This window comes from Triticum aestivum, chromosome 7B, assembly GCF_018294505.1.
Source record: "Triticum aestivum cultivar Chinese Spring chromosome 7B, IWGSC CS RefSeq v2.1, whole genome shotgun sequence".
Taxonomy (NCBI): domain Eukaryota; kingdom Viridiplantae; phylum Streptophyta; class Magnoliopsida; order Poales; family Poaceae; genus Triticum; species Triticum aestivum.
Window position 1 is genome coordinate 439585178 of NC_057813.1, and position 13762 is coordinate 439598939.

The window sequence follows — 13762 nt, forward strand, 5'->3', positions numbered from 1 at the left end:
CTTCTCGCTTCGTCTCTATCTGTATAGCCAAGCATCGTCACCCACATTGTTGGAGGAGGGGGACGACATGATGCCTGACCTTGAGAAACTCTGGCAGAAAACAGCTCAAAACAAAAATAGAGGATCTCGTCCTGGTACAGTGGTAAAAACCTTCGGGCGATTATATAATGAATTTTAACCGACCAAAAGAAGTATCATGCAAGAAAACGGAGTTCGGAGGGCACAAGAGGTGTCCACGAGGTAGGGGGCGCCCCCAGGGGGGTAGGGCGCGCCCTCCACCCTCGTGGATGCCTCGTGTCTCCTTTGGACTACTTCTTATTTTCCTAATTTTTTAAATATTCCAAAACGGAGAAAAATTGCTATTTGAGCAGTTTTGGAGTCGGTTTACTTATGGTACCACATACCTATTCCTTTTCGGAGTCTGAAACATTATGGAAAGTGTCACTTATATACTCCTCCAGAGTTACGGTGTCAATAAAATTGGTTTCAACATTTATGGGATTACCTGAGATATAATGTTTGATTCTTTGACCGCCCACCACCTTCGGATTTGTGCCTTTGGCGTTGTTGAATTTTATGGCACCGGAACGATAGACCTCCTCGATAACGTAAGTACCTTTCCATTTAGAGAGAGGTTTTCCTGCAAAAAGTCTTAAACGAGAGTTGTATAGCAGAACATAATCACCTACATTAAACTCACGCTTTTGTATCCTTTTGTCATGCCATCTTTTAGCTTTTTCTTTAAACAATTTGGCATTCTCATAGGCCTTGGTTCTCCATTCATCAAGTGAGCTAATGTCAAATAGCCTCTTCTCACTGGCAAGTTTGAAATCGTAATTGATCTCTTTAATAGCCCAATATGCCTTATGTTCTAGTTCGAGAGGTAAGTGACATTCTTTTCCATAAACCATATTATACGGAGACATACCCGTAGGATTTTGATATGCCGTTCTATAGGCGCATAATGCATCATCAAGTTTCTTGGACCAATTCTTTCTAGATCTATTAAAAGTCTTTTGTAAAATCAATTTAATATCTCTATTACTCAATTCTACTTGACCACTAGATTGTGGGTGGTATGGAGATGCAATTCTATGATTAACATCATACTTAGCAAGCATTTTACGAAATTCACCATGAATAAAATGTGAACCACCATCAGTCGTTAAATATCTAGGGACTCCAAACCTTGGAAAAATAACTTCTTTAAGCATCTTAATAGAAGTGTTATGATCAACACTACCAGTTGGAATAGCTTCTACCCACTTAGTAATGTAATCAACCCCAACTAAAATATATGTATACCCATTAGAGGAAGGAAAAGGTCCCATATAATCAAAGCCCCAAACATCAAACGGTTCAATAACAAGTGAATAGTTCATAGGCATTTCTAGACGTCTACTAATATTACCAATTCTTTGATATTCATCATAAGACAAGACAAACTTACGGGCATCTTTGAAGAGAGTAGGCCAATAAAAACCGGATTGCAATACCTTATGTGCAGTTCTATCTCTAGCGTGGTGTCCTCCATATGCCTCAGCGTGACACTTGCGTAGGATCTGTTCCTGTTCATGCTCAGGTACACAACTTCTAATAACACCATCCACTCCTTTATAAAGGTGTGGGTCATCCCAAAAGTAATGTCTTAAATCATAGAAAACCTTTTTCTTTTTCTCATATGTGAAACTAGGCGGTATAAATTTAGCAACAATGTAATTAGCATAGTCAGCATACCATGGAGCATTACGAGAAGCATTTATGATAGCTAATTGTTCATCAGGAAAGTTATCATCAATAGGTAGTGGGTCATCAAGAACATTCTCTAACCTAGATAAGTTGTCTGCAACGGGGTTCTCAGCTCCTTTTCTATCAATAATATGCAAATCAAATTCTTGTAGCAAGAGAACCCATCTAATAAGTCTAGGTTTAGCGTCTTTCTTTTCCATAAGATATTTAATAGCAGCATGATCAGTGTGAACAGTTACTTTGGAATCAACAATATAAGGTCTGAACTTATCACAAGTGAACACAACCGCTAAAAATTCTTTTTCAGTAGTAGCATAATTTCTCTGGGCACTATCTAGAGTTTTACTAGCATATTGGATAACATTTAATTTCTTATCAACTCTTTTATCCTAGAACCGCACCTACAGCGTAATTACTAGCATCACACATAATTTCAAAGGGTAAATTCCAATCAGTTGGCTGAACAATAGGTGCAGAAATCAAGGCTTTCTTAAGTATTTCAAATGCTTCTACACAATCATCATCAAAGACAAAAGGAACATCTTTTTGTAAGAGATTAGTCAGAGGCCTAGAAATTTTAGAGAAGTCTTTAATAAACCTCCTATAAAAACCGGCATGACCAAGGAAACTTCTTATACCTTTGATGTCCTTAGGACACATCATCTTTTCAATAGCATCAACTTTAGCTTTATCAACTTCAATACCTCTTTCAGAAATTTTATGCCCCAAGACAATACCTTCATTAACCATAAAGTGACACTTATCCCAATTAAGACAAGATTAGTTTCTTCACATCTCTGCAAAACTCGATCAAGGTTGCTTAAGCAATCATCAAAAGAAGTTCCATACACGGAGAAATCATCCATGAAAACCTCAACAATCTTTTCACAAAAGTCAGAGAATATAGCAGTCATACATCTTTGAAAGGTAGCAGGTGCATTACATAAACCAAAAGGCATACGTCTATAAGCAAAGGTACCGAAAGGGCAAGTAAAAGTGGTCTTATCCTGATCCTCTTTTGACACAGGTATTTGAGACGAAACCAGAATAGCCTCTAGAAAGCAAAAATGCGTATGTTTGAATAATCTTTCTAGCATTTGATCAATAAAAGGTAGATGGTAATGATCTTTTCTAGTAGCTTTATTTAATTTTGGAAATCAATTACCATTCTATAACCTGTAACAATTCTTTGTGGGATCAATTCATCTTTATCATTAGGAACAACAGTAATACCTCCCTTCTTAGGGACACAATGGACATGACTTACCCACTGACAATTAGCAACAGGATAAATTATACCTGCCTCCAGAAGCTTTAGTATTTCATTTCTTACCACTTCTTTCATCTTAGGATTTAACCGTCGTTGATGATCAACAACTGGTTTAGCATCTTTCTCCAATTTTATTTTGTGCTGGCATAGAGTGGGACTAATGCCCTTAAGATCATCCAGAGTATATCCAATAGCAGCACGGTGCTTCTTCAGAGTTTTCAATAATTTCTCTTCTTCATGCTCTGAAAGGTTAGCACTAATAATAATAAGATATATTTTCTTTTCATTAGGATAAGCATATTTCAAAGTATCATGTAATTGTTTAAGCTCAAACACGGGATCTCCCTTGGGTGGAGGTGGATCCCCTAGGATTTCAACAGTCAAGTTGTGTTTCAAAATAGGTTCCTATTTAAAGAATACTTCATCTATTTCCCTTCTTTCATTCATAAACATATCATTTTCATGGTCGAGAAAATATTGTTCTAAAGGATCATTAGGAGGCACGGCAATAGAAGCCAGACCAATAATTTCATCTTTACTAGGCAATTCTTTATCATGGGGTTGTCCACGAAATTTAGCAAAATTAAAATCATGAGACATATCCCCTAAACCAACAGTAACAATATCCTTTTCGCAGTCTATCTTAGCATTAACAGTATTCAAGAAGGGTCTACCAAATATAATGGGACAAAAGTCATCTTGTGGGGAACCAAGAACAAGAAAATCAGTAGGGTATTTAATTTTCCCACACAAGACATCAACATCTCTAACAATCCCAATTGGTGAAATAGTATCTCTATTGGCAAGCTTAATAGTAACATCAATATCTTCTATCTCAGCAGGTGCAATATCATGCAGAATTTCTTTGTATAAGGAATGAGGTATTGCGCTCGCACTAGCACCCATATCACATAAGCCATGATAACAATGATCTCCTATTTTAACAGAAACAATAGGCATGCCCAGAACAGGTCTATGTTTATTTGTAGTATCAGGTCTAGCAATTCTAGCAGCTTCATCACAGAAGTAAATAACATGCCCATCAATTTTATCGACCAAGAGATCTTTAACCATAGCAGTACTAGGTTCAAATTTAATTTGTTCAATGGGTGTAAGTGTTCTAGCATTACTCTTATGAACCACAGTTGAAGCTTTAGCATGATCCTTTATTCCAATAGGGAAAGGTGGTTTCTCAATATAAGCGGTAGGAACAATAGGATCAACATTATAAGTGATAGTCTTTTCTTCAACTTTAATAGGTTCTACTACTTTTACTTCGATGGGAGGATGATATTTAAACCACTTATCCTTAGGGAGATCAACATGAGTAGCAAATGATTCACGGAAAGAAGCTACTATCTCAGAGTCAAGTCCATATTTAGTGCTAAATCCACGAAAAGCATCGGTATCCATAAAAGATTTAACACAATCAAACTTAGGTGTTATACCTGACTCCTTACCTTCGCCGAGTTCCCAATCTTCAGAGTTGTGTTTAATTATTTCCAATAAATCCCATCTGAATTCAATAGTATTCATCTTAAAAGAACCAATACAAGAAGTATCGAGCATGGAGCGATTATTGAGAGAAAGCCGAGCATAAATTTTTTCAATAATAATTTATCTTGAGACCTCATGATTGGGGCATGAATATAACATTGACTTAAGCCTCCCCCAAGCTTGAGAGATACTTTCTCCTTCGCGAGGCCAAAAATTATATATTTAATTACGATCACGATGAACCAGATGCATAGGATAAAACTTCTATTGAAATTCCAATCTCAATAGGTTGTAGTTCCATGATCCAATATCATCACATAGCCTAAACCATGTCAATGCCTTTCCCTTCAAAGATAAAGGGAATACCTTCTTTTTGATAACATCCTCGGTCATACCTGCAAGCTTAAACAATCCACAAACTTCATCCACATAGATTAGGTGCATATCAGGATGTAATGTTCCATCTCCTGTATAGGGATTAGCTAGCAGCTTCTCCATCATACTCAAAGGAATTTCAAAGTGAATATTTACAGTAGGTTTAGTAGGTTGAGGAGCAAATCCTTGCTCTTATGGTCGGGGTGAAGATACTCCAAACAAGCCCCTCAAAGGATTATTTTCCATAGTAACAAGTGAAAGTAAATTTCAGCAAACTATATAAATGTTTCCTTACCAAATTCCACCTACCAAAGGCGCTTCAGTCCCCGGCAATGGCGCCAGAAAAGAGTCTTGATGACCCACAAGTATAGGGTATCTGTCATAGTCCTTTCAATAAGTAAGAGTGTCGAACCCAACAAGGAGCACAAGGAAATGACAAGCGGTTTTCAGTAAGGTATTCTCCGCAAGCACTAAAATTATTCGTAACAAAAAGTTTTGTGATAAGGTAATTCATAACAGAAGTAACTAAGGTGTAGCAAGATGGCCCAATCCATTTTATAGGAAAGGACAGGCCTGGACAAATTCTTACATAAAGCAAAGCGCGCTCGAGGACACATGGGAAGTTTTGTCAAGCTAGTTTTCATCATGCTCATATGATTCGTGTTCGTTACTTTGATAATTTGATATGTGGGTGGACCGGTGCTTGGGTACTGCCCTTCCTTGGAAAAGCATCCCACTTATGATTAACCCCTCTCGCAAGCATCCGCAACTACGAAAGAAGAATTAAGGTAAACCTAACCATAACATGAAACATATGGATCCAAATCAGCCCCTTACGAAGCAACGCATAAACTAGGGTTTAAGCTTCTGTCACTCTAGCAACCCATCATCTACTTATTACTTCCCAATGCCTTCTCCTAGGTCCAAACAATGGTGAAGTGGCATGTAGTCGACGTTCACATAACACCACTAGAGGAGAGACAACATACATCTCATCAAAATATCGAATGAATACCAAATTCACATGACTACTTGTAACAAGACTTCTCCCATGTCCTCAGGAACAAACGTAACTACTCAAAAATCATATTCATGTTCATAATCAGAAGGGTATTAATATTCAGTAAGGATATGAACATATGATCTTCCACCGAATAAACCAACTAGCATCAACTACAAGGAGTAATCGACACTACTGGCAACCCACAGGTACCAATATGAGGTTTTGAGACAAAGATCGGATACAAGAGATGAACTAGGGTTTGAGAGGAGATGGTGCTGGTGAAGATGTTGATGGAGATTGACCCCCTCTCGATGAGAGGATCGATGGTGATGACGATGGCAATGATTTCCCCTCCCGGAGCGATGTTTCCTCGGCAGAACAGCTCCGCCAGAGCCCTAGATTGGTCCCGCCTAGGTTCCGCCTCGAGACGGCGGTGCTTCGTCCCGAAAGCTTCCTTATGATTTTTTCGAGGGCAAAAGACACCATATAGCAGAAGATGGGCATCGGGGGGTTGCCAGGTGGCCCACGAGGCAGGGGTGCAACCAGGGGGTATGGCGTGCCCTCCACCCTCATGGACGGTGGGTGGCCCCCCTCTGGTGCTTTCTTCGCCCAATATTTTTATTATATTCCAAAACTGAATTTCGTGGAGTTTCAGGACTTTTGGAGTTGTGTAGAATAGGTCTCTAAGATTTACTCCTTTTCCAGCCCAGAATTCTAGCTGTCGGCATTCTCCCTCTTCCTGTAAACCTTGTAAAATAAGAGAGAAAAGGCATAAGTATGGTGACATAATGTTTAGTAACAGCCCATAATGCAATAAATATCGATATAAAAGCATGATGCAAAATGGACGTATCAGCCACCACAAAATAAAATTGGAAAAAGATGCTAAACCAGTTGTTGATCATCAATGGCGGTTGAATCCTAAGATGAAAGAAGTGGTAAGAAATGAAATACTAAAGCTTCTAGAGGCAGGTATAATTTATCCTGTTGCTGATAGTCAGTGGGTAAGTCTTGTCCATTGTATCCCTAACAAGGGAAGTATTACAGTTGTGCCTAATGATAAGGATGAATTGATCCCACAAAGAATTGTTACAGGTTATAGAATGGTAATTGATTTCCATAAATTAAATAAAGCTACTAGAAAAGATCATTACCCTCTACCTTCTATTGACCAAATGCCAGAAAGATTATCCAAACATACACATTTTGCTTTCTAGATGGTTATTCTGGTTTCTCTCAAATACCTGTGTCACAAGAGGATCAGGAAAAGACCACTTTTACTTGCCATTTTGGTACTTTTGCTTATAGACATATGCCTTTTGGTTTATGCAATGCACCTGCTACCTTTCAAAGATGTATGACTACTATATTCTCTGACTTTTGTGAAAAGATTGTTGAGGTTTTCATGAATGACTTCTCCGTTTACGAAACTTCTTTGGATGATTGCTTAAGCAACCTTGATCGAGTTTTGCAGAGATGCGAAGAAACTAATCTTGTCTTGAATTGGGAGAAGTGCCACTTTATGGTTAATGAAGGTATTGTCTTGGGGCGTAAAATTTCTGAAAGAGGTATTCAAGTTGAAAAGCTAAAGTAGATGCTATTGAAAAGATGCCTCGTCCTAAAGATATCAAAGGTATAAAAAGTTTCCTTGGTCATGCTGGTTTCTATAGGAGGTTTATTAAAGACTTCTCCAAAACTTCTAGGCCTCTAACTAACCTCTCGCAAAAAGATATTCCTTTTGTTTTTGATGATGATTGTGTAGAAGCATTTGAAATACTTAAGAAAGCCTTGATTTCTGCACCTATTGTTCAGCCACCTGATTGGAATTTATCCTTTGAAATTATGTGTGATGCTAGTGATTATGCTGGAGGTGCTGCTCTAGGACAAAGAGTTGATAAGAAATTAAATGTTATCTAATATGCTAGTAAAACTCTAGACAATGCCGAGAGAAACTATGCTACTATTGAAAAAAGAATTTTTAGCAGTTGTGTTCGCTTGTGATAAGTTCAGACCTTATATAGTTGATTCCAAAGTAACTGTTCACATTGATCATACTGCTATTAAATACCTTATGGAAAAGAAAGATGCTAAACCTAGACTTATTAGATGGGTTCTCTTGCTACAAGAATTTGATTTGCATATTATTGATAGAAAGGGAGCTGAGAACCCCGTTGTAGACAACTTGTCTAGGTTAGAGAATGTTCTTGATGACCCACTACCTATTGATGATAGCTTTCCTGATGAACAATTAGCTGTCATAAATGCTTCTCGTACTGCTCCATGGTATGCTGATTATGCTAATTACATTGTTGCTAAATATATACCACCTAGTTTCACATACCAGCAAAAGAAAAAAATTCTATGGTTTAAGACATTACTTTTGGGATGACCCACACCTTTATAAAGGAGTAGATGGTGTTATTAGACATTGTGTACCTGAGCATGAACAGGAATAGATCCTAGACAAGTGTCACTCCGAGGCTTATAGAGGACACCACACTGGAGATAGAACTGCACATAAGGTATTCCAATCTGGTTTTTATTGGCCTACTCTTTTCAAAGATGCCCGTAAGTTTGTCTTGTCTTGCGATGAATGTCAAAGAATTGGTAATATTAGTAGGCGTCAAGAAATTCCTATGAACTACTCACTTGTTATTGAACCAGTTGATGTTTGGGGCTTTGATTATATGGGACTGTTTCCTTCCTGTAATGGGTATACACATATTTTGGTTGATGTTGATTACGTTACTAAGTGGGTAGAAGCTATTCCAAATAGTAGTGTCGATCATAACACTTCTATTAAGATGCTTAAAGAAGTTATTTTTCCGAGGTTTGGAGTCCCTAGATATTTAATGACTGATGGTGGTTCACATTTTATTCATGGTGCTTTTTTTAAAATGCTTGCTAAGTATGATGTTAATCATAGAATTGCATCTCCATACCATCCTCAGTCTAGTGGTCAAGTAGAATTGAGTAATAGCGAGATTAAACTGATTTTGCAAAAGAATGTTAATAGATCTAGAAAGAATTGGTCCAAGGAACTTGATGATGCATTATGGGCCTATAGAACTGCATATAAAAATCCTATGGGTATGTCTCCGTATAAAATGGTTTATGGAAAAACATGTCACTTACCTCTCGAACTAGAACATAAGGCATATTGGGCTATTAAAGAGCTCAATTATGATTTCAAACTTGCCAGTGAGAAGAGGCTATTTGACATAAGCTCACTCGATGAATGGAGAACCCAAGCCTATGAGAACGCCAAATTGTTTAAAGAAAAAGTTAAAATATGGCATGACAAAAGGATACAAAAGCGCGAGTTTAATGTAGGTGATCATGTTTTGCTATACAACTCTTGTTTGAGATTTTTTTGCAGGAAATCTTCTCTCTAAATTAGAAGGTCCTTACATTATTGAGGAGGTCTATCGCTCTGGTGCCATCAAAATCAACAACGCCGAAGGCACAAATCCAAAGGTGGTAAACGGTCAAAGAATCAAACATTATATCTCATGTAATCCCATAAATGTTGAAACCAATGTTATTGACACCGTAGCCCTGGAGGAGTACATAAGGGACACTTTCCAGAATGTTTGAGACTCCGAAAAGGAATAGGTATGTGGTATGGTAAGTAAACCGACTCCAAAAATGCTCAAATAGCAATTTTTCTCTGTTTGGCATATTAAAAAAATTAGGAAAATTAAAAGCAGTCCAAAAGAGACACGAGGCATCCAGGAGGGTGGAGGGCGCGCCCTACCCGCCTGGGCACGCCCCCTGCCTCGTGGCCACCTCGTGTACCCTCCGGACTCCATTTTCTTGCACGTTACTTCTTTTAGTCAGTAAAAATTCATTATATAATCTCCCGAAGGTTTTGACCATCGTACCACAACAAAATCCTCTGCTTTTGTTTCGAGCTGTTTGTTTGACAGATCTAGATCATCACGACGTCTCCAAGCGCCCCCAAGGACAAGTTTTTCGAGAAGGTCATCAACCCTTACCTCGCAGAGGTGCTGCAACACCCTCAAACCATTGAGATGCGTGAGGGGGTGCTGCACATCCATGATGTTGAGGGACCGAGGAGGACTGGCAGCATGGAGACAAGACTCGAAGCAATGGATCAACAAGTTTTCAAGTGCCAAGGGATGGTGGAACACGAACTCAACGCCAATCACATGATGATCGCGGAGTTCACCAACAACCACAAGCTGGATGCCAAGAACATTGGGGAGACCATCTTCAAGCTTCACGAGAAGATCGAGCACCTCCAAGCCCATATCTATGACCTGCAAAACCAAAACTGCAAGTATGAATATAGATTCAAGAGGATGAGTTGGGCTGCAGATTTGAGGATCCCGAAGACTCGATCATACTTCTATGATGGTGAGCCTATGCCTTGGAAGATGGACGACAAGCCTACAGCATCAACAACTCCATCATCACCACCTCTGAAGAAAGAGACATAAATACATGGGTATGGGCACTCCCCTTGGCAACTGCCAAGCTTGGGGGAGGTGCCTCGGTATTGTATCACCATCACACTTCTATCTTTACCGTTTTTCTTAGTTCGGTCCTTTTGGTTATATCTTGATCTAGTAGAATAAAGTTTCAGTATGATCTAGCTTTGAGTTTTGTTTTGATCTCCATCTATGTAATCGAGTCCGTGAGCTATATATAATAAAGATTAGTTTTGAGTTGAGGGCTTTGTTATCTTGCTATGATCTTGAGGGAATAAAAGAAAGATTAAAAATAAATAAAAAGATCATATTGATCTTATGGAGAGTAATGACTTCACATATAGAGTTTGATGAATAAAAGTTGTTGAGAGTTGACAAACATAGTTTTGGTCATCGTTGCAATTAATAGGAAGTAATAAAGAAAGAGTGGTTTTCACATATAAATATACTATCTTGGACATCTTTTATGATTGTGAGCACTCATTAAAATATGACATGCTAAAAACTTGATGTTGGACAAGGAAGACAACGTAATGGGTTATGTTTCCTTATATCCGAATAAGTTATATTGTCATGGACCATCCAACATGTTGAGCTTACCTTTCCCCCTCATGCTAGCCAAATTCTTTGCACCAAGTAGAGATACTACTTGTGCTTCCAAACAACCCTAAACCCAGTTTTGCCATGAGAGTCCACCATACCTACCTAAGGATTGAGTAAGATCCTTCAAGTAAGTTGTCATCGGTGCAAGCAATAAAAATTGCTCTTTAAATATGTATGATCTATTAGTGTGAAGAAAGTAAGCTTTATACGAGCTTGTGATATGGAAGAAATAAAAGCGACAGACTGCATAATAAAGTTCCCTATCACAAGTGGCAATATAAAGTGACGTTCTTTTGCATTAAGATTTTGTGCATCCAACCATAAAAGTGCATGACAACCTATGCTTCCCTCTGCGAAGGGCCTATCTTTTATTTTTACCTTCTACCCTTATACAAGAGTCATGGTGATCTTCACCTGTCCCTTTTTCACTTTATCCTTTGGCAAGCACTATATGTGTTGGAAAGATCCTGATATATATACATCCACTTGGATGTAAGTTTACATAAACTATTATTGTTGACATTACCCTTGAGGTAAAAGGTGAGGAGGCGAAACTATAAGCCCCTATCTTTCTCTATGTCCGATTGAAACTTCATACTCATAAGTATCGTGTGAGTGTTAGCAATTGTGAAAGACTAAATGATAGTTGAGTATGTGGACTTGCTGAAAAGCTCTTATATTGATTCTTTCCGATGTTATGATAAATTGCAATTGCTTCAATGACCGAGATTATAGTTTGCTAGTTTTCAATGAAGTTTCTGATTCATACTTTGCATTGTGAGTAGATTCTTACTTTAGCATAAGAAATCATATGACAATATATATGTTGCTGTTCTAAGAATGGTCATGATGCCCTCATGTCCGTATTTTATTTTATCGACACCTCTATCTCTAAACATTTGGACATATTTTTCGATATCGGCTTCACTTGAGGACAAGCGAGGTCTAAGCTTGGGGAAGTTGATACGTCCATTTTGCATCATGCTTTTATATCAATATTTATTGCATAATGGGCTGTTACTACACATTATGTCACAATACCTATGCCTTTTCTCTCTTATTTTATAAGGTTTACATGAAGAGGCAGAATGCTGGCAGCTAGAATTCTGAGCTGGAAAAGGAGCAAATATTAGAGACCTATTCTGCACAACTCCAAAATTCCTGAAACTCCATGAAAGTCAGTTTTGGAATATATTAAAAATATTGGGTGAAGAAAGCACCAGATGGGGGCCACCCACCAGCCAGGAGGGTGGAGGGCGCGCCCTACCCCTGGGCGCGCCCCTACCTTGTGGGCCACCTGGCAGGCCCCCGACATCCATCTTGTGCTATATGGTGTCTTTTGCCCTGGAAAAAAAATCTTAAGGAAGCTTTTGGGATGAAGCGACGCCATCTCGAGGCAGAACCTGGGCAGGACCAATCTAAGGTTCCGGCAGAGCAGTTCTGTAAGGGAAACATCCCTCTGGGAGGGGGAAATCATCGCCATCATCATCACCATCGATCCTCTCATCAAGAGGGGGTCAGTCTCCATCAACATCTTCACCAGCACCATCTCCTCTCAAACCCTAGTTCATCTCCTGTATCCAATCTTTGTCTCAAAACCTCAGATTGGTACCTGTGGGTTTCTAGTAGTGTTGATTACTCCTTGTAGTTGATGCTACTTGGTTTATTTGGTGGAAGATCATATACTCAGATCCTTAGTGCTATTCAATACCCCTCTGATTATGAACATGAATATGATTTGTGAGTAGTTACGTTTGTTCCTAAGGACATGGGAGAAGTCTTGTTATAAGTAATCTTGTGAATTTGGTATTCGTTCGATATTTTGATGAGATGTATGTTGTCTCTCCTCTAGTGGTGTTATGTGAACGTCGACTACATGACACTTCACCATGATTTGGGCCTAGTGGAAGGCATTGGGAAGTAATAAGTAGATGATGGGTTGCTAGAGTGACAGAAGCTTAAACCCTATTTTATGTGTTGCTTCGTAAGGGGCTGATTTGGATTCATATGTTTCGTGCTATGGTTTGGTTTACCTTAATTCTTCTTTCATAGTTGCGGATGCTGACAAGGGGGGTTAATCATAAGTGGGATGCTTGTCCAAGGAAGGGCAGTACTCGAGGACCGGTCCACCCACATATCAAATTATCAAAGTAACGAACGCAAATCATATGAGCATGCTGAAAACTAGCTTGACAGTAATTCCCATGTGTCCTCAGGAGCGCTTTGCTTTATATAAGAGTTTGTCCAGGCTTGTCCTTTGCTACAAAAAGGATTAGGCCACCTTGCTTCACCTGTTTACTCTTGTTACTTGTTACCCGTTACGAATTTCCTTATCACAAAACTATCTGTTACCGATAATTTCAGTGCTTGCAGAGAATACCTTACTGAAAATCGCTTGTCCTTCTGCTCCTCATTGGGTTTGACACTCTTACTTATCAAGCCCTTTTTCCTGTTTTTTCCTAAATTCATTCAATTTGACAAGATTTCACATATCATACCAACAATAAGTTTCCAACAACATATACAACATGAACATATACAACTTTCCAACAGCATACAATGGTTTCCATACATACATATCCAACAAGTTTGCAACAAGTTTCCATAAACAAAAAGGAAGCACAAGCACAAGTAAAAGTTTGCAACAAGTTTCCATCAATGCAAGCTTCCCCATCTCAAGCAAATCTGCAAACTAGGAAATATGAAAGTTAGAAGAAGAAGAGTAGCTAGAAGGAAAATAAGAAGAAGAAGAAGAAGATAGGTAAAAATTCTTCTTCTTCGTCTTCCTCTTCTTCTTCTTCTTCTTCTTCT

General features: G+C 38.6%; 1 pseudogene; it reads right to left on the reverse strand.

Annotated features, from left to right (window-relative positions):
* Positions 1 to 1925: 1925 nt before the first annotated feature.
* The window catches only part of LOC123158403 (uncharacterized), a 124479-nt pseudogene continuing 112642 nt past the window's right edge, over positions 1926 to 13762 (reverse strand).